The sequence below is a fragment of the Mus caroli genome, chromosome 7 (assembly GCF_900094665.2).
Source record: "Mus caroli chromosome 7, CAROLI_EIJ_v1.1, whole genome shotgun sequence".
NCBI classification, from domain to species: Eukaryota; Metazoa; Chordata; class Mammalia; order Rodentia; family Muridae; genus Mus; species Mus caroli.
The window spans coordinates 124610310-124634686 of NC_034576.1; the positions used below are offsets into that span (position 1 = coordinate 124610310).

Sequence of the window (24377 nt, forward strand, 5' to 3'; positions counted from 1 at the left end):
AGGAAGGAATGTCGCTATCAAGGTATGATTAGCATACCTTGGAGCAATGAGTCACAAAGGTTACATTCCCAAGCCTCGACCTAAAGGCCTAGAATTTTGTTACTTCTTCATTAGCACAGTCTGTACTAGGCACAGTGCTTAGTTCTTTTTCTGTACTGATATGTTTTTCTCTCCGTTTATAGTTGGGGAAACTGATACTCAGAGGGCTTTACTGACTGAGGCACACAGACAGACATGGACCTGGAGAGGGAGCTGAGAGTTCTAGATCTGGATTGCAGGCAGCTGGAAGAGAGAGAGTGACACTAGGCCGGGCATGAGTGTTTGAAACCTCAAAGCCCACCCCCTGTGACACACTTCCTCTAACAAGACCACACCTACTCCAACAAGGTCACACCTACTCCCAAAAGACTACACCTCCCATTAGTGCCACTAACTGTGAGTTTATGGGAGTCATTTTCATTCAAACCAACCCATGAAATTACCCACGGTGACTTGGCTTGGTGCATGGGCATAACTGAAGTCTGATTCCTGTTCTGTTGAATCTAAAGCCTATGCCATTAGCCATTGTGCCCACACTGAGGCTGTAGGAACTGAAGTGACTTCAACTTGAGGGGTAGGTATGCTTTCCCTCCAGCCTTCAGCAAACACACAGCTTCCATTTCTCTTCTGCCTTGGAGCTACCAGCTTTCCCATGGGGTTCTCCTTGGCTATGTATGGTTTACCAGATCTCCTCAACTCATGATGTTAAACTAACCTGGGCTTAGTATAATCTCTTCTCAAGAGACAGGTTAGGCGACTTTCTGTTACACTTTTTTCTAGACATGATAGACAGGCAAATATTAGGATCTAGGTTTCTTCAACAAGGATATTACTCTGCAGGTTTCCAGAGAGGGCCTCCTGCCTGGGACATGAGCCTGAAAGTCAATGCAAAAGGTTATTTCTGTAGCTTTGTCATTGGTGAGTCTTGGGCACGGGGTGCATTGGCTAGCCCCAGCCGCAGCCCCAGCCCCAGCCCCAGCCCAATCCTATCAGCAGATTATGTCCTTAGAGTGTTTATTGTGGAAAGAGATGGAGGTGCTGGCTGCCTTATGTCTCTGGTCAGTGTTCAACAAATACTTGCTGAGCATAAGAGTTGAAACAAGAATGGGCTGGAGTTATGGTTCAGTAGTTAAGAACATTCACAGTTCTTGCAGAGGACCTGGGTTCAGTTCCCAGCTCCCAGTGATACTGACTGCTGTCTCTAACTCTCGTTCTGAGGAATGTGCCATCTTCTGGTCTTCACAGGCAGCAGGCATAAGGTGGTGCACATGGATGCATTCAAACACTCATATATACAAAATGATAATAACAAGCTTTTTAAAGGGGCAGCGTCTCCTCCCTAACTATTCAGTAATCCCAGCTCTGTGTATTGACTTGGGCCAACCTCGCCTTTCTCCAGCCAGCACACTTGGTAACAGGAAGAAATGCTAGAGCTTCTTGTTTTTTGGTTTTTGTTTTTTTTAAGAACCCCGTGGTGACCTATGAGGTAATTCCTATTCCATGTTGATGGCCTTTTCCAGTTTAACATAAAGAAATAATGCAGCCTCAGAGAGGTAAATTCATGCACCCAAACTCTTCATATGCTGGGATCAGAGGGGCTTGAGTTAAATATAGGTGCGACTGACTCCTGTCCTAGGTTGATCATAGGCTGCTTTCCGAGAGTGCAGATCTCCTCTCTGCCTTTATTCATTCGGTTGTTTTTCAAATCCTTTCGTGGTGGGAGGCTCTTCCCCCGACACCATGAGGGTTCACGGTGTGAGTATGGCTCTCCACACACTGGTTCACAAACCTGCTGAGAGAGCAAGAACAGTGAGCACACTAGGGACATGAGGATGCCAGCAACGTGGGAGGGGTCACTTCTAACCTTAGGGTCACGAAAGCCCCCCCCCCCCCAAAGTCAAAGACATTGGTGGACTGTGGATGGGCAGGAACTTAACGCTAGTGGGAAGCCTGCCTGCCCCTTGCTGGGACTCTGCGAGCCGCTTTGCCTCTTTTATACTTTGAAAGATAAATGGAAACTTTCATGGGCTTCTGTCTTCTGAAATCCACTCTTCCTACCCAGCCGGAGGGCTCGTTCTAAAATGTAAATCAGACTACCGTCAGTACTCCCCTACTTCACCTATTCCAAGACTTCTCAGACTTTCAACTGAAGTCCCAAGTCCTCAAACCCATTCTCTGTGTCTGCTGTAGATGCTCTTCTTTTTTTAGAACTCTCTCTGTCTCTCTGCTTCTCCCTCTCTCTGTCTCTGACTCTGTCTCTCTCTGTATGTGTGTGAGAGAGAGAAAGAGAGAGACCGAGAGAAACAGAGACAGAGAGACAGTATGCATCTGGAGGACAGCCTCAGGCATCAGCTATTGCCATCTTATTTGAAACAGGGTCTCTTGTTTGCCCCTGGGAGTACCAGGCTGGCTGTCCTACAAGCTGCTGGGGATTTGTCTGTTTCCCATCGGGGATTGCAGCTATACGTGGGCTCTGCTTTAGGGATCTGAACCCAGGCTTTCATGCTGGTGTAACAAGTTCTTTAACCACTGAGTCATCTCTCCAGCCTCCCCTCCCCATGCCTCATCATCTACTATTTGCTGTCCATGAGTTGGGACTAAATGTCACCCTCTCAAAGAAACCCCAGGACAGTCTAGAGAAACTCTGCCCCGATCAATCTCCGCTGCTGTCCTCTTGGCATGGATCAGTTTTTTATTGTGATTCTTGTTTGCTGTTCTCCATAGGAGGGAGGACAAGAATCTTCCTATTTTTTTTAAACCTCCATATACATAAGTGTAAAATATAACTGATACGTACAGCTGTACAATAAGTGTTTTCTCGATACATGATTCAATAGATGGATCAGGTGGGTTGTCAGGCTGAATGAAGAAAGCCCAGGGGCACGCAGGTGCAATGGGTTTCTGGTATTGTTTGGACTGTAGAGCAGCAGCGAAAGCTGATGGATGGTAGATCACAGACAGCCCTTCTCAGACTTCCTAGGGATTCTAGACATTGCGCAGGCGTTGGTGGGCCCCCAGAGATGGTAATGGCCGGATCTGGATACCATGGGTGACAATTAAAAAGAAGGATTGGACGTTCAAGAGACGGGAGATTTAGAGACCCATCAAGGAACTATTGATCTCAGTAGGATGGATGAGATGGAGCAAACTTGAATTAAGGCAGTGACAACAGAAATGGAAGGATGAGAATAAATTGATCTATAGGACCAGGAGAGAGAGACGGAGAGGTGAAGGATTACCTGAGATTCTTGGCTCAGGGAGATGTGCGGGTGGTGAACATGATAGGGGCTCAGCCAGGAGAAAAGGACCAAGGGGCTCATTCAAGGAAACGATGGGGCTTTTGCTTTTGTCCAGATGGAGACTGAGATGTTTGGGGTCACATACGGGATGATACACGTGAGGCAGGGAGGATCTATGGGTCCAGTGATGCTGCTGTGGAAAGAGAGCTGAGAGGATACATGCAGAAGTCACAGGCACAGCGGTAGAGGAGGAAGCTATTGCAAGAGGCAGGCGATAGAGAGCCTAGGGTTAGGAGAGCAGTCTTGTTAGGACTGTGGGGGCATGGATCTGCTTCAGGGGTTAGAGAATGCCAACCAGAAGTAGTAAATGGTGAGCTATGGATGAAGATGGCACATCAGTTTGGTCATTTAACTTATAGATTCCGACAGTGGTGGTTCAATGGTGGAGCGCTTTAAGGGCTAGGATGCTGGGCGTTTGAGACAGCAGGGAAGCTGAGGAGTGGGAAGGGAACTGTAGACCAAAGATTGGGTCCTTTGACATCCCACCGTGGATGAAAGAGGAATCACTGTGGAGACTCTGACTGGTGCTGGTTGTGGACCGAATGCTGTTTTCTTTAATAGTGTAGCCATTGGAGGATGAGCTGTAAAGGAAGGGTTCCAAGATGAAAGGGGACCGCAGAGGGTGATGGGTGGATGTAGCCCCCTACCCCCCATGAATGATTGCATGGATGTGGATGGCAAACATCTACAAAACTGTCCAAAATGGAGGAGAAAAGGACAGAACTGGGGTTATGGAAGCAGGTGGCCAGAGGAGACAATGTCGGACAAGGTTGTTCATGGAGGAGCTTGAGCGGGTTCAGTGTGAGAGTGGAAGGAAGAACTACCGGTATCATGGGAGGACTTGAGGAAGAAAGGAGGGGACCACGGGCTTTGCTGCCAGGTTGAATGGTGTTCAGATTCCAGCCCTGTCACATTCTGTGGGACTTTTGGCAGGCTAGTTGATCCACCAGGGCCCCCATTCCCTCACACGCCTCACAGAAGCATGCCGAAGAAGAGGGGATCTGTTGATCAGTGAACACAGCATCAAGGACACAGCGAGGCTTTGGTTAGGGACCTCTTAGCCAAATGCCTTTTATACTTAATTTATTGTTGTTGTTGTTGTTGTTGTTGTTGGTGGTGGTGGTGGTGGTAGTAGTAGTGGTGGTGACATGTGTGTGTGTGTGTGTGTGAGTTTATATGCATCACATTTACACAAGAGCCCAGAGACCAGAGGAGGGAGTGGTTGTGAGCAACCATGTGGATGCTGGGAATTGAACCAAGATTGTCTGCAAGAGCAGTGTTTGCTTTTAACTGTGGAATATTTTATCCATCCCTTCAAAAAAATTAAAAAAAAATGTTTATTTACATGGACCCGTCAGTCCCTTTTTATCGGACACTAGTTCTCAGTCAGGGCATGAAGGATCAGCCGCAGTTGAATTCTTCATGGATTAGAGCCGGGCAGATGGCTATGATCAGCTGTGAAGTGCCCTCCACAGCGACCCCTCTTCAGTGGAACTTGCTCATGTTTGAGTTCCTTGTAAGAAATGCAGTAGCTGGAAACCATGTAGGCTGCCAGCACCATGTTAATCCCTGAGATGCTGCCTTTCCGAACCCTGATGTACTTGTAATACTGGTCATAACCTCTCCAAAAGGTTCCTGCAATACCATCAGGGGTGAAATCCAACATTGATATCCAGCTCAACAGGTCTCCGAGTTTAATCTCTGTGAGCTGCTTCTCCTTTAGTGGCATGAGCAATGCCATCTTGCAGTCCTGGTGTCTGAAAAAAAAATCTTTAAAAATTTTTAGATGTATTGCATTTAGTCATTTATTTAACATGTGTGTGCACCCATGCAAGCACATGAGCTTATGCTGGCCATGCCTTATCAAACCCTTATATACATCATTTAGAAAGGACCCCCAGGGACCACACTGATCCTTATCCTAAGGCAGAATGCTGCACTTGGAATATGAACTTGCTTTTGTATGGGACCTGGCCTGATTCGGGAGGGCTCCCCATGTAATTAATGGATGCTGTTTGCAAAAGCGAGCCCCTCAGGGCACAAACTGCTGAGTGCTGACCAGGTACTGCCATGCCTCTCCCAGGAACCACCCTGGAGGGAGCAACAGTCTGACTGATTATGCTGCCACTCCAGGGAAGCCCACCATGATTTGTCAAGGGGGACCCAGGCGGACCAGCAGCCTGTTCTCTGTCTCAGTGGGAGAAGACTTGGAAAGGCTTTCCTAGGGGTCCACCTCTGTCAAAGATCAAGTGGGACCTTATTGCAATTGATCACACTTCAATTTTTCTGGCTTTCACTGTTTGCCCTGTTCCATACAGAACTATTCTCCAGGGCGCTTGGTGGTGCTCCAGACACACAAATCACCCCACTGGAATATACTGTCACGGAGCTTAGCTTAAGAGGTCTTCTGTGGTGTTTACAGCTTTTGCCTAAACTGTGAGCTTTAAGAAGGTGCCACTTGTCTGTCTTCTATCAGTCAGTCTAGACACATAATAGATGTTCATTAATTATTTCTTTAGTACGTAAGTGAACAGGTGTCAGAATCGCACCCAGGAGAGCTCCTGTGAATGTAGATTCTTTTTTTCAGAGTTGTGAATTACAGAGCAGATGATCTGAAAATGCCTTTTGATGGGTGTAAGAACCCATCTGAGCCCACCCATGCCCATCTGGAGCCACCCTTGGAAACGGCCCCACCCTTCACCAGCAATTTCCAGGTATCCATCAGTGAAGACTGGCCACAATTTATAAAATGTTCGCCCAGGAACATTGGGGGCTGCATTCACCATCATTTCAGTACAGAGAGGTTGTTCCTTGGGGCCTTTAATTTTCTAGCTTTCATTATGGGAGAGTAAAATGTATCACTTGCATTCCAAAATTGATTTTTATTTCCCAAAAGAAGCCCATAAAAAATAAATAACTTCCCAGGAGGGAAAATAGAAAAGGAGTCTCTTCACAGGGCAATTTGTTAAAAGAGAAAAGAAAGCTGGAAGGGACAGAGCAATCTAAACAGTTAGATTCATTCTCTCTCTCTCCCACCTCCCTCCAAAAACAAAAAAACCCTCAAAGCTCACCTGAAGTGGCTTCACGGAGTAAAGTGGAGCGTCCTCCTTCTCATTGCCTCCCTCTGGCATCATTATCCACAAATGAACATGCGCTGTCCACTGTGGTTCTGTTGTCAAGAAGGTGCATGATCACAGGGGCCATGATTGACAGGTTGAGAACCACTGGCCTAGACAGACAAAATGAGAAAGACCCTCCCCCTTTCATTGGCTGGTCATGTTCCCAACTACGTGGAGGGAGCAAGCAGGCAGGGGAAGCCCGAGTGAGCTTATTTCACAACTTCTTACTAGTTGCAACAGTAAGCGTTTGCTGCATAACAAATCATCCCAAATAAAGTCCACTTAAAATGGCAAGCATTCTTTCCTTCATTTTGTGGGTCTATTGCTGGAGGGTTCTTAAGACCCAGTCTGCTGGATGGTCAGAGAATGTCTCCACTGTCATGGCTGATAGTTCAGTGGAAGTTGGGGTGACAAGCATAACCATTATGCAAGCCAGCAGGCTATCTCTAGCTTGCTCAGGCGATTCTTTCTGGTCCCAAGCATCCTCTGACCAACAACAGAAAAATATAGTGATCCAAACCTTGGTTCTCTGGTTCACAAATACTGTGTGTGTGTGTGTGTATGTGTGTGTGTGTGTGTGTGTGTGTGTGTGTGTGTGAGAGGGGGGGGGAGAGAGGGAGAGAGATGGGAACATATGCCAGTATGTGTTTCTCTGGAGGTCAGGATGTTTGATATATTCCTTTATTATCTCTCCTCTTATCTCGTTGTCATGGGGTGTCTGACTGAGCCAGAAGCTCGCCTTTTTGGCTATGCTGTCTGGTCAGCAGGCATTGGGAAAAGCCCATTTCTGTCTGCCAATGCTGGGGTTACAGGTGTACAACCACAAGCCTGGCTTCATACATGGGTGCTGAGGACTGAAACTTGGGCTGGCATGCTTGCAAAGAAAGTTGGCTACCTGATGAGTTATTTTCAGCCCTCTCAAGCATCTTTAAGTTTGTACCACATTGGCTGATGGTCCAGTTGCTAAGGCAAGTCACATGACAGTCCAGAGCAGTGTTCTCAACCTTCCTGATGCTGCGACTCTTTAATTCAGTTACTCATGTTGTGGTGACTTCCAACCCTAAAATTACTTTGTTGCTGCTTCAAAACTGTAATCTTGCTGCTGTTATGAATCCTCTTGTAAATATTTGATATGCAGGATACTGGGTAGGCGACTCCTGTGAAAGGGTCGTCCAACCCCCACAGGGGCTATGACTGACAGGTTGAGAACCACTGGCCTAGATAGACAGAATGAAAAAGACCCTCCCCCCTTTTATTGGCTGGTCATGTTCCCGACTACGTGGAGGGAGCAAGCAGGCAGGGGAAGAACTGAATAATCTTATTTCACAGCAAATAGACCAGAGGTGCTGACCTCATCCATCAAGCTAAGAACCCACTATGTAACTAACCTTATAGCTCATCACATGTGGCCATTGTCTGCCTCCCTTCTCCTCCTTCCACTCCTTCCATTGCTCTGGCAGCCAAGGAGACAAGGAGACTGCTCCATATGGGGGCTACATCACTGGTCTTTCACTCTGCTCTGAATGAAACTATTTTGGGGACAGAGTTTTGCTCTGTAGCCTAGGTTGGCCTGGAACTCACAATCCTCCTGCCTCAGCCTCCTGAGTGCTGCAATTATAGGCTATACCCCTTGCCCAGCTGATGTTCTTACCAGTAAGCATCCGTGTATACCTTTGCTGGCTTTTCCGTACACATACCCCTCACCCTCCTTCACTATCTACTCTTTCTCAGGACACTGAGCCCATAGAGGACATCTCATGGGCCCCTTGCTTCTTGTCTCTCGGTTGAGTTCATGTATTAAGCCATAGGCAAGAGGTGAGAGGATGGTAGAAGACAGAGCATGAGACCTTTCTGTCCCAAAGTGTCTGTTCTTACCTGTGCCAGTGGCCCCTTCTCCGTACTACTAGATCTTTCTTGGCTTATGCGACACTATTTCTTCAGGCCCTTCAAGGCTAGGAGTGGTGTTGGCATCTGAGTGCCATCAGGCTGGTGCCTTTAACTCAGTATCCCATCAGGTCCCAGAGCTGGACCATCTGGATTAAGTTCTGTTTCCTGCTACATTTCTCTTAGTTTTAGTTTCTTCCAGTGGAGAAAGAATGGCATTTGCACGAAGACCTGGAATACTGTGCAGGCATGCCCATGCAAAGGGTGGTGGCGATCAGGGGGAATGCCATTGTGGCTGATAGAATGTTGCAGAACTTTAGCCTAGGGTGTGGGATTTCCCACTGTCTGGGCTCAATCCAGGGAAAGACTCCAGGACAGGCACAAGCTATTCATGGCATTGTTTCTGTGGTGAGCAAATGCTAATAAGCTCCTGAATGTTGTGATTAGAGGGATGAATGGCTGCATGTGCTGTGATCTGTGCATGCTGAGGCCTAATGTGCAGAAAAGAGAGAGAGAGAGAGAGAGAGAGAGAGAGAGAGAGAGAGAGAGAGAGAACAAGAACATTCGTTTTCATTCTGTAAATTAAGGCTACACATTCTCCTGTAAGCACAGCTTTGCTTGACTTTTATAGAACTGAAGTATATTTGAATGTCCACTAGATAATCTTTTTCTGGTGGCTTACTTTAAAATAGATGTTTAATTTTCCAGCACTTGTAGATAGTTGTTTGTTGTTGTTGTTTTGTTTTGTTTTATTGCTGTTTTTGATTTCTTGTTTCTTTCCACCACGGTCAGAGAGGATACCGGATTTCTTTGAGGTGCTGGTGAATACTTCCTGTGCGTTCGCAGAGAATGCATTTGTGCAGTTACTGTTGCAATAGTTCCCATGGGTTTCCTTTGTTGACGTTTTCTTCATTTGTCGTGATTTTGTTTGCGTGTTCTGTTATTAAAAGAGGTGTTCAGCTCTGGAGAGATGGTTTAGTGGTCAAGAGCCTGCACTACTCTTATTGAGGACAGTGATCTTAGTACCATGCCTGGCCACTCACAGCCACCTAACTCCAGCGCTAGGGGACCCAACACCTCTGACATCCGTAGGAACTTGCTCTCAAATGCTCCTGTGTGGCTTTTCGCCTTTTTTTTCTTCTCTGCTTTGTGAGTTCTTCTCCTAACTGCCTCCTAACAATGTCTTCTCAGGCTCAGCTTATCTTCGTCTGGCCCAACTGCCTCCTCTTCTCCAGCCTGACTCAATCTTCTCTTTTTCTGCACCGTCTTCTCTAACCCTGCTCTCTGATCTTCCTCTTTTGCCCGTGGGACCCCACTCTCCCCTCTCAGCTTCTCCTGTTCCCAGAAGTCCCAACACTGAAGGTCACAAGGTGAAGCAGTCCTAACAGCTGAGCATTCTCAATGGGCCAGTTAACTAGCAACCAATCTTTTAAAGGGCAAAGCACACAAAATAAATCATGCTATAATCCTGTACACACACAAATACATAATTAAAAATAAATCATTATTTATTTTTAGGTGTCTAGTTATGATCTTGGATAGTCTTGATTGTCTCAAGTTTCACTTCATGTGTTTTGAAGCAGTGTTGTTATTATAAATCATAATTGCCATAGCTTTTAAGTGGATGATGGTCTTCTTATGACTTTTTTCCTCTTTCCATTTCATGTGTGTAGGGGTCACACATGGGTAGGTGTGTGTGTGCAGGTGGAAGATGTATGAGGATGTTAACAGAGCTCAGCCTCCGGCTCTCCTCCATCTTACTCAGAGAGTAGGGTCTCTCAGTCAAACCCAGGGCTTGCTGAAATGGCAGGACTTGTTAGTTAGCTTGCTCCAGGGTTCTCTTATCTGCCAGCCGAGGTTGGGGTTGCAGGAATCACAGCTATTGCCATTGACATAGATTCTGGGTATTCAAACCTTGTGAGTAACAAGGGCTTTATACTGGACTGTCTCCCCAGTTCTTCAAATGTGTCTCTATCTCCTTAGATTTCTTGTCTTTAAATCTACTACTTTGTCTTACAGTTTGTGCAACATAAAGGCACAGTGTCCTTTTTCAGTCTTGAGATTTTATTATGCAGCCTTGTCTTCATTATTTTCAATGATCCTGGGTTCCTACATCATATATTTGTTCCACTGACGGGTCCCTTCTCCTTCATCCCAGCTTCATGTTTAAGCTGCACATGATTATTGCCCTATCTGACCCACCTGCGTTTTGACTGATAAATAGATTTAGCCATTCTGTTTTTCCCTTTATACACTTCTGGATTTTCATTTTCCTTTCGATCCAGGAAATTTTATTTTACTTTGGCCTTGCCAAAGTAAAATAGAGAAATAAAAAGTAAAAAGTAAAAAGTAGAAATAAATTTTAAAATATTTTTTATTCATATTTACAATTGGGGAAAATGTTTTTGCTGAATGTAGAATTTGAATTGTCCATCATTTCTTTACAGCATTTTAAAGATGTGACCCCACTGTTTCCCCACCGCTGCTGCTGCCGAGTCTGTCTCATTATTGACTTCTGGAAGGCCATGTGTTCTTAATCTGGCTTAGGGGCTTTCTTTTAGTTGTTGGTCTTCAGTAGCTTGACTGTTATGTTTGTGTGTGTGGTGTGATGTGTGTGTGTGGAATGTGTGTATGTGTGGTGTGGTGTGGTGTGGTGTGGTGTGGTGTGGTGTGTGTGTGGTGTGTGTATATGTGTGATGTGGTTGTGTGGTGCATGTGGGGGGAGGGGTGTGTGTATGGTGTGGTGTGCATGTATATGTGTGTGTATATGTGTCTCTCTGTGTGTTTATCCTGTCTGGTGATTATACACCCCTTAACTCTTAATTTGGTACCATATTGAATGGCTCTTGTCTGTTCTGTTTTAATCTTTTTCTGTGCTGGGCTTTGACAGTCCCATGTGAGCCGTCCCCACTGCGCCCCAGTGTCTCTGACTCTCTTCCATTTTCCATCCTTTTTGTTTCCATGCTTCCAACTGTTCGTGCTCCTCACTCCCGTGCTCCCAACCGCCGGTACCCCTGCCTCCTCTCAGCTTGCTCATTTGTTTCCCATGGCCTCCAACCTGCTGCTAACCCCATAAATTGCAATTCTACCTTATTGTACTTTAACAAATGCTCACACTTGAGTGCTTATAGACTGTAGACATGTCACCAATAGTGAGGAGCTCCTTGTCCCCGTCCTCTCGCTGCCCTCATCGTTGCCTCCCATTACTGTAGTGCATTTCTAAAAGCCAAGATATTTGAAGGACTCATGATGGAGCCTGGGTCTGTATGCATGCCAGGCAAGTACTCCAGCATTAAGGTATGTCTTCAACCCTCTGTTTCTGCTAAATTGTTCAAGGCTGTCCTTGAACAACCTCTGTAGCCCAGGTGGGAATTGAACTTGTGATCCTCCTGCCTCAGCCTTGTAGTTAGCTGTACTTACAGGCCTGAGTTACTCGGCATAGCTTCTACTGTTAATTAAACCCCAGATTCTTACTTGCATCTGACTGGTTTTGTTGGGTCTCATTCTTGATGTACCTTGGGATCTGGCCTGGAAGGCCAAGCTTCATTCCTCGCCTCCTTTGTCTTCTGGGACCAGAGAGCTGCTCATGACCGTTTACAGTGTCCTTTGTTCTTCATGACCACAACAGGTTTTGAGAAATCTCTGTCAGGTCTGTTGTACAATGACCTTCAATTTGGGAATTATTTTAATTTAAAGTTCTCATTTTTTTTCTTCTCTGTAGCCTATTGTCTGGTGAAACTCTTCCTGTTGTCAACAGTGTGGGTAATCCGAATCACAGTTGGGAGTCTGCTCCGTGGTCTGGTTTCTTCCTCTGGTCCTCTTGGTGTGTTCTGTTTGGAGCTTTGTCTCCTCCACCCGAACCCCATCCCTCCTTGTTACATTAGAGAGGGATAAATGACTACACTCCTCACCATCTACTCCAGCATCGCCCTGCCTGTCAGGGACTGGAGATGTCCTCAGGTCCTGCCCTTTCCTGCCTCAGGTCTGGAGCACCACTTTCTGTTTACCAGGATGGTGAAACTTCCAAGAACCCTGCACTGACCTCACCTTGGTGTCTCAGACTTTGTAGGTAATTGCTAAAGCCCTGCACTGGCCTTCTGTTACCTCCTTCTCTTCTCTAGAATCTTGGCATGCCAGGCTCTGCTTTCCTGGAAACTCTTATCCGAGACGCGTCTGAAGAGTCCGTCTCAAGTTCTGGGATGTTTCTGCCCCTCAGCAGCTGCTTGGCCTCCTGCCCTGTGCCCAGAGTCAGCTTGTGGCCCAGAGTGAACCTCAGTCCAGACAGTGCTGGGCTCCTCCTCCTATAGAGCTCTCCCCACTGCCACCCATCAGCCATGTTTGCTGTTTGGTTTTCAGTGTTGTTTTTAGTGGGAGTATTATGAAGCTAAATGAAAATATATATAATACAGAACAGACTCATGGTTTAGTGACTGTGTAAAAATTGAGTGCTAATTGGGATGAAGACTGGAAGGTGAGGCATTTGTTTAATTTGGAGGTTACTCTGACACTGGGTTTGCTCTTGCTGTAGCAGTTGCGAGTGTTAGGTGAAGACAAACGCTTGGCTTTTTGCAAGAAGAGTGGTGAAGAATGGTCATTTCGTTTAGGCCCAGTTGTGTATCTGAGCACCCGTGTGTGTGTGTGTGTGTGTGTGTGTGTGTGTGTGTGTTAAGTTCACCAAGTATGCTGTGGAAGCATTATGGGATGCCAATGCAGAATAATAGCCAGTAATCACAAGATGGAACACTCTAAGTTTACTATATGCCAAAGACGGTATGAATTCACTTAATTACTACACTGTTCCAGTGAGATAACATTCTTATTATAAAGCCCCTTCTTTTGGAGAAGGGATCTGAGTCACTGAGACAGTACGTGACTTGGGGCACAGAGCCACTGAATGACAACGAGTCTCTTGAAGTCCAGGCTCTCTGGCTTCGGTGTCTCCACACCTCACCACCACATTTTATGAATTTGGTATAGAAAGTGGCTTGAGATTAGACAAGACTGCTTGAAATGCAGGAGACACTGCACAGGAGGACAGTTTACGCCAGCTCCTATGTCCTAGGGCAAAGGAAGCAGATGGTCTCAGAACAGCCTGTTTTCAAATCAGCCAGGACACTGACTTTCCTAAACCAGCTGGACCTCCCAGGGAGACGTGGAACAAGTGTGGCTGTGAGGAGCAAGGACAGTGGGGATAAGGAACACCTCCGCACATGAACACACTTAAACATGTGCGCATAGACTGCTCAGCAAGTGCCACCCTTGTCACGGTCATTAGCAGAATGGATCATGGCACCTGCAAATTCTCTTTGCACATTAGGATCTTCTCTGTCTCCTAAGGATGCTCTTAGGGATGTGTGGTTCCTGGCCATTTGTTTGGTCCTTCAGCATGCAGCCTGTTCCTCACTGTGCTGGTCTATTGAATCACCCTGGTTCACACAGCAAGTAGATGGAGTGTGCTCTGTGCCGGATGCAAATGCAAGGTGGCCCAGGGAATGAGAGAAGAGACTGCCGTGTCACAGTCACTGGGACACTGCAGCAGATAGAGGCAAGCATGCTCTTTGCCCATGTATCAGTTCCATGCTCATTCATTGACCACATGCACTGGGCTGGATGCTGGTACTCAGGCTGGGCACCCAGATGTGGTCACCATAGGAACAGATCCTGCTCACAGGCGGCTTTAATCTTATAGGGAATTGGGGAGTCTAATGACCTTTAACCATTTATTCAACATTTGCAAAGTACATACAAATGATTTTCCTCAGCACTTAGTAGGATAGAACAGTAATAGGTTGTAGTCAGGATAATTCATATAATAACGTAGTGTTCATCATAGCTCTTAAGCAACCCCCACCCCACCCCCACACTAATACACAATTCTATGAGGTAGCATTGCTACTATTCTTATACTACAGAGGGAAAAACCGAGACCCAGACAGCCCAAGAAACTTCCTATAGTCACACAGCTAGAAAGTAGTGTCACTGAGACCCAAAGTCCTCATCAGAGCACAGGCTTCTTTCAAAACATTGGGGTGTCACAGTCTCTTCTCTAGGTAACAACTGAATGAGCCATTGGGTGTGCTGAGATGCTGAGGCTGAATGGAACAGAGCTGGTGAGGGGTGAGGTGAGGCCCAAAAGGGCCTTAGGGAGGAAATGGCAGCAGAGACAGGAAAGGCAGGCAAAATGGGCTTTTGGCAAAGGACCATGGAGGGAGTCCTCTGGATAAAGGACAGGTACACTGTGAACTCTAGGGGGAGCTCCAAGCGCCTGCTCTGCAAGCCTGGTGGATGATGGCTGATCTGTGCTGAGGTCTGTTAATGCATGGGCATCAGCTTGAGGGCAGGGGGCCTTGCAGGCAGAGAAGGATCTCAAAGACGGTTGGGTCATGACGCTCCTTTACAAAATTTCTCTTGGGTTTTTTGCTTAAGGCTTACTCTGCATCTTTCCCCCTCAGGGAAGGGCACAGCTGATCCCAGAGTGTATGCAGAGACGATGGCTCTGGCCTAGTCAGATTCTCCAGAGCTGGCAGAACTGCTTGGGATTTGGTGGGAAGGTCCGAGTCATTAAGGAAAGATCTGTCGGGCATGCTCAGCCTGCACATAGTTGTTAGACAGTATGTGTGGAGCATGGTCCCGCACACACACTCGGTCTGTCTGTTACTCTCTCAGATGCAGAAGCTTGCCAAGAGGAGCAAGCAGCCATATATGCTTGAAGTCCAAAGGTAGAGGCAAGAGGACTGGGGGGAGAATGGATGGGATGGTAGTGGCTCCAGCCAAGGCCTTGCCTCACTCCTTACCAGCTCTGTGTACAGCTTCAGCACTTCAGCATCACGAGGATCGAGGTGGGAACATTCTGGAAATGTCACAGGTGTTTTCAAGCCCCAGTTGCAGCATCTCTGCCAAGGTCATTACGGTCCCGAAGCTGCCCAGTTGAGTCTGCTGCACTCTGTGGTCTGGTTGCGATTTGGATCAGTGTAGTGTTGCACACACACACTTGCGCACACACATGGCTAGTTCTTCTTTTTTCCTTTTGAAAATGCGAAGCTCACGGAAGTAAAGCTGACTGTATTTGGACTTTTACTCTGTTCAACCACGACCTCTTTAGAGTTTCGTCATTCCCCATCCCTCCGTAAACATGACCTCACACTGTGTTAGTCAGCTTACAGTCGGTGAGCCAAACCCGAGGCAAACAACTTTTTAAAAAAGGGGCTTTGACTGGAAACAGTCACCCATGGAAGGAGNTACAGAGACAAAGTTTGGAGCTGAGACAAAAGGATGGAACATCTAGAGACTGCCATATCCAGGGATCCATCCCATAATCAGCCTCCAAACGACGACACCATTGCATACACTAGCAAGATTTTGCTGAAAGGACCCAGATATAGCTGTCTCTTGTGAGACTAGGCCGGGGCCTGGCAAACACAGAAGTGGATGCTCACAGTCAGCTATTGGATGGATCACAGGGCCCCCAATGGAGGAGCTAGAGAAAGTATCCAAGGAGCNANAGAGATCTGCAACCCTNTAGNTGNAACAACATTATGAACTAACCAGTACCCCGGAGCTCTTGACTCTAGCTGCATATGTATCAAAAGATGGCTTAGTAGGCCATCACTGGAAAGAGAGGCCCATTGGACATGCAAACTTTATATCCCCCAGTACAGGGGATCACCAGGGCCAAAAAGTGGGAATGGGTGAGTAGGGAAGTGGGGGGGAGGGTATGGGGGACTTTTGGGATAGCATTGGAAATATAATTGAGGAAAATACATAATAAAAAAAATTTAAAAAAATAAATAAATAAAATAAAAAAGGGGGTTTGGCTCACAGTTTCAGATTGGTCATCCTGTGGTGGCCTCTTGGTCCCATGTAGTTGGATAGGACATCATGGTGGTAGGGACACGTGACAGAAGAGCTCTTGCTGCCCTTCCTGATAGGAAGAAGGTTGGGGGAGGAAAAGGAACAGGGGTCAGGGGAGGTGAAGGAGTGGGCCAGGGTTACACACTCTCTTGATCCACCCCCTTGATCTTCTTCCTCTAGCTAGGTCCCACCTTGTCAAATTTCCACACAAGAGCGCCATTACCTAGGACTCTGGGCCTGAGCACTGTGGAGGAAGCTCACCAGAACACCTAGCAGGCATCTGATATCTCCTCATCCCTGTCCCGCTCCGCCCCCCACCCCCCCATCAGCTTGTTATCAGTTCTTATGCAGTCTTCTGGAGACCTCTTTAAAGGTGAAACTGAGAGTGGGAATGCAGCCCAGAGGCAGAGGGATTAGCCTAGCACTCATGAGGCCCAGGTTTAATTCCCAGCACCACACGTTATAAAAATAAATGATAAATAAAATGAAACTCATTTTTAAAACAACAACAACAAGAAGAAGTGTCTATGTAGTACTCACTTGCTTTGGTATGGCGGATGCTTAAATTGTTTCTATACCACTTGTCAGATAACCAATGGCACAAGCACTTCTGTCCCTGTGGCTTGTTTGTTCCTTCCCCAGGACATGGCCCAGCCATGACAAAGTTAGTGTCTGGTCTACCCAGAGACTTCCAATATCCTTCAGGGCTTCAACATAATACATACATATGTGTACACACACAAACACACACACACACACACACACACACACACACACACACACACAAAGACTCTCCACTCTGGGATGGAGGCTGAGATCAGATTTCATTCCCTCCTCAGCATCTTTTCTAAGTTAACAGGTACCTGTCCTTGCTCACCTGTCTGGCTCTCTCACCTGCCTGATCTGTCTGTATCATTTTTAAAAGGTCCTCCATCATGTTTGTTTGTTTGTTAACACCTTGATGAATGACGTGCTGACTTCCCTTAAGATGTGCCAGATATACCATCTGAGATGCAAAGATATGCTATTTTGGGGATAAATATGTTAATCTTTACCCAGAGGCATCCAAGACATCTGATGACAGCTTTCGCTTGTTCACTTCAGAAGAACAAGTGTGCCCATGTTTCACGGAGCCCTTGAAGCTGCTTCCATGGGAATGCGACCACTGACGAACCAACAGAGGGCACATTCAACATCAAACTTGACCCAGGAAAACCTGCCAGGATGGGGGGGATGTCTTAGAGATAGTTGTATAGTCATGGTGTTTGAGACTGGGTGTCACCAAGTAGACCATGCTATCCTTGAAGTCCTTTTTTCTTAATCTACAGAGCTCACCATTGTCCCCAGCACTGGCATGGGTTCCAATCCTGCTCTTCTATTGACAGCTATGGGATGTCAGACGCATCTTTCAATCTCCTCAGCTCGGTTTTCACATAAGTGAAGTGGAGAGAGAGCCCTATATGTATATCATAAGGTTTTGGTGAGGATTAAATGAGATTCATGTACAACCAGCGTTCAGTACAATTCTTTTACAGGAGCTCACTCATTGTCATATATTACAATTATTTAGTCTTTTTAAAAAAATCATATTCTGAGATAAATCATTTTTAGTCTTATTAAAAAAAAAGAACAGAAGGAAATGGACTTCGTTCAACTCAGAAAGGGATGGTGAGTCACTGAGAGTGTTTCAGGCTCAGGGACGACATGATAAGATCTATGCTCCGAGAAGATTAATTTGTCTGCAGCTCGTAGGCTGACCTGCAAGAAGAGGGTACGGAGGTAGGTCTGTCAGGCAGGAGGCTGACGTAAGTGTTCCAGCCGCTCAGTACAACATGGCAGCCATCAGCCACATGGGATCATTTAAATAGGAATCAATGAGAATTAAATGAAAAGTAAAGAATTCAGTTCTTCCTGTACAATAGCCAGACTTCACATCCTCAGCAGCCAGTGACCAGGGGCTGCTAATAGGGAGAGCATACATTTCCATTCTTCCAGTAAGTTCTGTCAGACAGCGCTGGCCAAAAGTGGTGGTTCTCATACCTCAGGAGCTTTAAGTTTTGTTACAGTAACGGAACACTCAGTTTGGTCTTTGCTTCGAGAGGTCTGGGTGGTGTCTGAGGATCTGTTGTTGCCTTTTAGCCTGCTGCAGCTTTGTGGACAATAGATGGAGAAACCACTTCTCAGCCTATGGGCTGGGAGAGAGAGGATCTTTCATCACACATAGAAAAGTACATGTCTCGGCTGTATGTTCTAGCTCTGCCCCGTCAGGTTTGGATCCAGCCTCTCTCTGGGACTGAGAGTCTGGGACCAGTCCTGGGATTTTGTATTGGGGCAAGGTGTGCATGGGAGCTCGCTGTGGATTTTTGTGTTTGTTTTTGTTTTGAGACTCAGGTGTTCCCAGGCTGGCCTCCAACTTACTTCTGTAGTCAGGATAGCCTTGAACTCCCCATCCCCCTGCCTCTCCCTCCCAGGTGCTGGGAATTCAGGTGTGCACCACCACACCCCCTTCATGCTAGGGACTTGTTAGGCAGGCACCTTCCTAACCCAGCTCCATCCCCAGCCCTGCAGCTGCTGCAGTGGAAGCCAGTGCTGGATGCAAGTATAAGTCAGAGCTTGGGCGCCAGAGGGGTGCATCACAGAGCAGAGAAGGGACTGCTCCCTGTCACCCTGCAGTTCACCTTCTGAGCCCTGCTGGGGAAGAAGGAGGGGACAGAAGCTTTGAGGACCAAAAAGTCAAGGATTTGCTGCCTTTGTTCTTCAGTCACACCTGACAACTCTCTCCCTGAGGCAAGAGGAGATGACTCATGTCTAGCTGCAGGGCCTGGGTGGCGGGAAGAGCCTCGGGGCACAAGTGACAGAATCCAGTAAAGTGGGAATTGGGGAAACAAATCATTTAAAGCCATAGCCTATTATAGAGTCTCTGTGTGCTGAAGGAAGAAACAGCCTAGGGCTTGCTCTCTGTGAGCCAGAGATGGTATCTCAGGTGGGTAGGCTCTGCAGGGCATCCCTTTCCTTCTGAGCATTCTGGTCAGGCAGGGATGGGGGTGGGGTCTGTGCTAGAATGCACTTTATCTCTGTCATGCAAGCTTTTTGGAGATGAGCATCAGATTTATATCAGTGTCTGGTTAGGCATTCTTCCAAAAACCACCACCAGTATTTCTCCAGCAGGTAGAAAGTAGCTGTGACCTTCTTGGGGTGGCTGTTCTTGAAGTCCCACCAGTTTTCCCAGGATGCTCCCATATCATAGACATCCCCAGAGCTCAGTGTCTAAATGCCTAGGTATGTCAGACGTCCCCCAGAATCCTCTTGCAATGATGAGGATGACATGGCCAGATGGTATTTTAACTCTTGGCTTGAGTGGTTTGGAAGTGTCTTTTGAATGAAACGTGTATCTCTGCACATGTGTGTATGTCCAGTGGCAAAGCATAGGGGGAGAGTTCAAAAGGTGCTAATCATGAATGGCTTTGAGATATGAACAGCTCAGAAAATTAGACAATGGGAATGGCAACTTCCCTTAAACTAGGCTCTTTACTTTATCATCCATACATGTTCCTCTGTCATGTACTTATCTATCCATCTGTCTGTCCATCCACCCATCCATCCATCCATCCACCCACCCATTCACCCATCCATATACTCATCTACTTATTGATTCATTCTTCCATCCAATCACCCACCCATCCCTCCATATATCTACCCATTCAGCTATCAACCCATCCATCATGCAAATACTGAGCCATTCATATGTACATTCATCTGTGCAAACATCTATCACTCTACCTACCTATCCACCCAGCCACCCAGCCACTGATCTGTCTTCCTACCCATCTGTCCATCTGTTCATTTACCCATTGATCCATGCACACACACAGCCCCAACATCTAACTATCGCTCTGTCATGCATTTATGATAAATGGGTTCACCAGGAACATTTTCTTCTTTTTCATGGCTTCTGTGCTACCGAGGATATTTGACAGTATATAACAGGGAGACATTTCTCTGCTGGGACTTCTTCAACAGATTGTTTCTTACCCCATCGCCTCTGTACAACAGTAGAAGAAACAGGAAACTTATCTTCCTGTGACAGCTCTTTCCTCCGACTGCCTGGGGAACATGACTTGAGCATGTGGCTGTCAGCTTCTCAAAATCCTTTGAGTTCCATGACTCAGTGATGTGGTTAATGTAGATTGGACTCTTCTATCAAAAACGGGGAGCCCATTGAAGAAATGAGAAAATATGCACTGTTTCTCCAGAGAAGGGAAGCAAGACTGCCTTCCTCAGAGCTGGGGAGGCTTCTGTCCCAAGCGTCTGGAAATTAAACCCATCACTTAGTGATCACAGTGAGCAGATTGCGTGGCTTCTGGCTTTTGCTGCTTGGGCTGTGCAAAGCTACTGTGAACGGTTTTGATTGAATGTCCAAATTAAGCTGCCAAGTAGCAACTCTGCAGCTCCAGGGACCCCATGTTAGTATTTATGTCACATCTTTAGAAATAATCACATTCGAAGCAGAGCCCAGAGCCATGTCATCTGCCTCTGCAGCGAAGGGACTGGGGGCTGCTTGCTACATCTACTCAGGACCTAGGCAAAGACAGGGCCTCATGGGCACTTCATCTTGGTTCCTTTCTTGAGGGTGTGAGTGAGGAAGCATTAAGTCTTGTTTGTCCCTGTTCTCCCTCAACAGGGAACAGGAGGGAGGCGTTCTCTAAACAAGAAGAGGCAAAGCTGACTTTTTGTCTGCTGAATTCCTGGAACAGATGTCCTCTGTATACAGAAAGACCCTCAGGGCTAGCCTAGGGAACAGATGTTCATGGGGACAGGTTCTCTGGTCTGACAAGTTTCTCTTTTGTCTCCATTTAGCCTCACATGCTCTGTCCTATTCAAAGTGACAAACATTATATCCTAGAAGGACCCAGTCAGGGAATTGTTCTCACTCCTGGGAACTTTGAGGCATAAGGAGACTGGGCTTGAGACCTCAGTGGGCACAATGCTTCCTAAGAGGAGAGACCTCTGGGCTCCAACTGTGACAGTCTGGGGTCATAGTAGATATAGAGTAACCCTGAGAATCGTAGGTCCCTTGAGTTATCAGGGGCACTTGTGCCTAAAACAGTTAACACTAAACTAGGTGTGTTGGGTTATAAAACGGCCACGACTTCCAATATTCTGACTCTCAGAAAAAGTCAGTTATGGAACCCATAAGCTCCATGAGTCTCACAGTGATGTAAGCTTAGAACTCAGGAGAATAAGAGTGACTAAAATCTTGGGACATTCAAGTTGCCTCTGACTCCAGTGAATTTATGTGTTATTTTTAAAAGTACTTGTATTATTAAAAAGCATGTGTATGTGTCTATGTGTGAGTATGTGCACCTCCGTACAGGTTACCTGTAGAGGCTATAAGACAGTGTTGGGACTCTTGGAGCCAGAATTACAAGAAGTGGTGAGCTGTCCAGTGTGGGTGCTGGGAACTGAATATAGATAGCAAGCACATTTGACCATCGAGCCATCTCTCCAGTCACTGAGCCATCTCTCTAGCTACTGGAACATCATCTCTCCAGCCTCCTGACGTTAGTTTGTTAAAAGTAATGGACACAAGCCTGCCCTCACATGACAGAAGGATTCCTTTCAGATCTGCCCTAACTTTTCCTTTTCTAACTAAAAAAGGTAATTCCTACTCAACAAAGTCTACACGTTTAAGTGCTACTTTCTTGAAAATCCTAACCAAAAAATGACTGAGATTAAAAGTGGAAAATTGTGGTCAGAGTTACAAAGTAGAAAAATGGTGCCAATCATATGCTAGAACCTTTGAGCGGGTTCCCTAAGACGCAGTCAGACCAAGCTAGTTAGGAGTATGCTCGCCTTCCCAACATCCAGAACTCCTATGCTTTTCTTTCATGTGACTGTACTGGTTGGCACTTCTAGACGGATGCTAAATTATAGTGTGATGCTAGGCATTCTTAATTCGATTGTGGTCTTAATAGATATGCCTCTTGAGGTTTACTAGGAAGCAGGAGGAAAGCCACTGGTACATTTATTACATCGAGAACCGCATTTCTCTAGTCCTTTTTCACTAAGTGTTAAAAGAATTGTTGCCTAATTTTTCAGTTGTCTTTTAAATCATTTTTAAAGATAACTATATAGTTTTTTCTCCTTTGACCTAGTTTTATAGTGAAAAATATAAATAGACTTTCTGAAAACTATGAAATGCTTCTGCTTAGAGAACATATGGTCAGAATTGAATGTTTGAAAGATCACTTTGGGATATGGAGGATGGGGTGGGTAAAGTAAGATTAGAGGTCAGAAATCAACTAGGAGGCTTTTCCTCTTCCTAGGAGAGGAAAAACTGAGTGTGTAAGCAGCCACCCTAGGAGGAACTGCTGTGTGCCAGCCACTCATCCAAGCCAAGCCCAATGTCGGGCTTCAAATACGAGTTAGCAACCACAGTCCCTGAGACGGTTAGTGTTAATTATCAACTGTCTAAAACAGAAAAACATTTGGGGGTGGCGGGTATGGCGTAGGTGATTATCTTGACTATGTTAATGGAGGTGATAAGATCTGCCCACTATGGGTGGTACCATTCCCTGGCTGGATACTGAACACTGTAGAGAAAAAAAGCTGAGCAGCATGCACCTCCTTCTGCTTCCTGATTGTGGATTGTCACCACCTGCTTCAAGGTCCGCCTGCCTTGACTTTCCTGCCCTGATGTGTGAGCTAAACGCACCTCCAGGCATCACGTGTTCACCTTGAACCATGAGTTGAAATAACCCCTTCGCTCCTTAGGTTGTTTTTGTCAGGGTATTTTATCACAGCAATGGAAAAGGAACTAAGAAATGCCTTGTGGCATCGCCATCGTTAAGTTGGATGTGGCATGGCTTAAGCACATAAGATGATAAGGAGATGGGACAGATAGATTGTAGTTATAGATTAAACCCACAGGAAGGGACAATTTGGTTTTCAAATTCATTTACGCAGTTGGGTGGATGGTGGGACACTCCCTAAAAGTGTCACTGAAAACAAGAGATGAAGTGAGTGTGGTGGTCTGAATGAGACTGGCCCCCATAGACTCGTCTATTTGGATACTTGGTCCATAGCTAGTGGAGCTGTTCAGAAGGATTAGGAGGTGTGGCCTTGTGGAGAAGGTGAGCCATTCATTGCTAGAGGTCCTTGAGGTTTCCAAAAGCCTGCACCATTCCACACCTCCCTCCCTCCCCCCTCATCTCTCTCACACCCATGCTTGTGAATCAATCAGATGTAAACTCTCAGCTACTGCGCCAGCACAATGCCCACCTGCTGCCATACTGTCTGCCATGATGGTCATGGACTCTAACCTTCTGGAACTGTGAGCTGCCAAATTAAATGCTTTCTTTAATAAGTTTTGGTTATGATGTTTTGTCACAGTCACAGAAAAGTAATTAAAACAATGAGGGAGGAAAGGGAGAGGATAAAAATGTTGGCCATGTTGACTTTAGTGTTCCTATAGGACATCCAGTGAGAGCTTGTCAGTGATGACTCCACACAAGGTGGAGCTCAGTGAAGAGATATAGTTAGGTGTTGTTAGTATTTAGATAGGAATCACGATGATGGGAGTAAAAATCCTTTGAGAAAATACAGAAACTTTAGGACTAACTTCTAACTAATTCATGGTTTAACTCAAAGAAAAAAATCTCAAAGGAAATTAGAAAATATCTTTGAACTGAAAAAAAAAAAAACCAAAGAAAAGAAAATACAGTGTACTAAACTGTGGCATCCAGATAAAAAGATGCTTAAATTTTTTAAAAAAAATTATGCATATGTTATATGTACTTGTTAGTGTATGTATGCACATGTGCGTATGCATGTGTAGTATATGTACTTGTTAGAGTATGTGCATGTGTGTGGTATGTCTGTGTTATATATACTTGTTAGTGTGTGTTATATAAACTTGTTAGTGTGAGTGCTATGTGTGTTATATAACTTGTTAGTGTGTGTGCTCATGTATGTATTATATATACAGTTGTTAGTGTATGTAGTTGTTTGTGTGGTATATGTATAGAGGCCAGAGGTAGACACTGGCATCTTTCCTCGTCCTTTTTCCATTTTTCTTTTTTCTTTCTTTCTCTCCTTCTTTCTCTCTTTCTTTCCTTCCTTCTTTCCTTCCTTCTTTCCTTCTTTCCTTCCTTCCTTCCTTCCTTCCTTCCTTCCTTCCTTCCTT

At 45.9% G+C, this 24377-nt stretch overlaps 1 protein-coding gene and 1 pseudogene across 2 annotated transcripts in view; one reads left to right on the top strand and one right to left on the bottom strand.

Annotated features, from left to right (window-relative positions):
- Positions 1-24377, top strand: part of Prkcb (protein kinase C beta) — a 335554-nt gene that overhangs the window by 188163 nt on the left and 123014 nt on the right. The gene's annotated exons all lie outside the window — the stretch shown is intronic.
- LOC110297336 lies at positions 4759-5079 on the bottom strand (annotated as a pseudogene).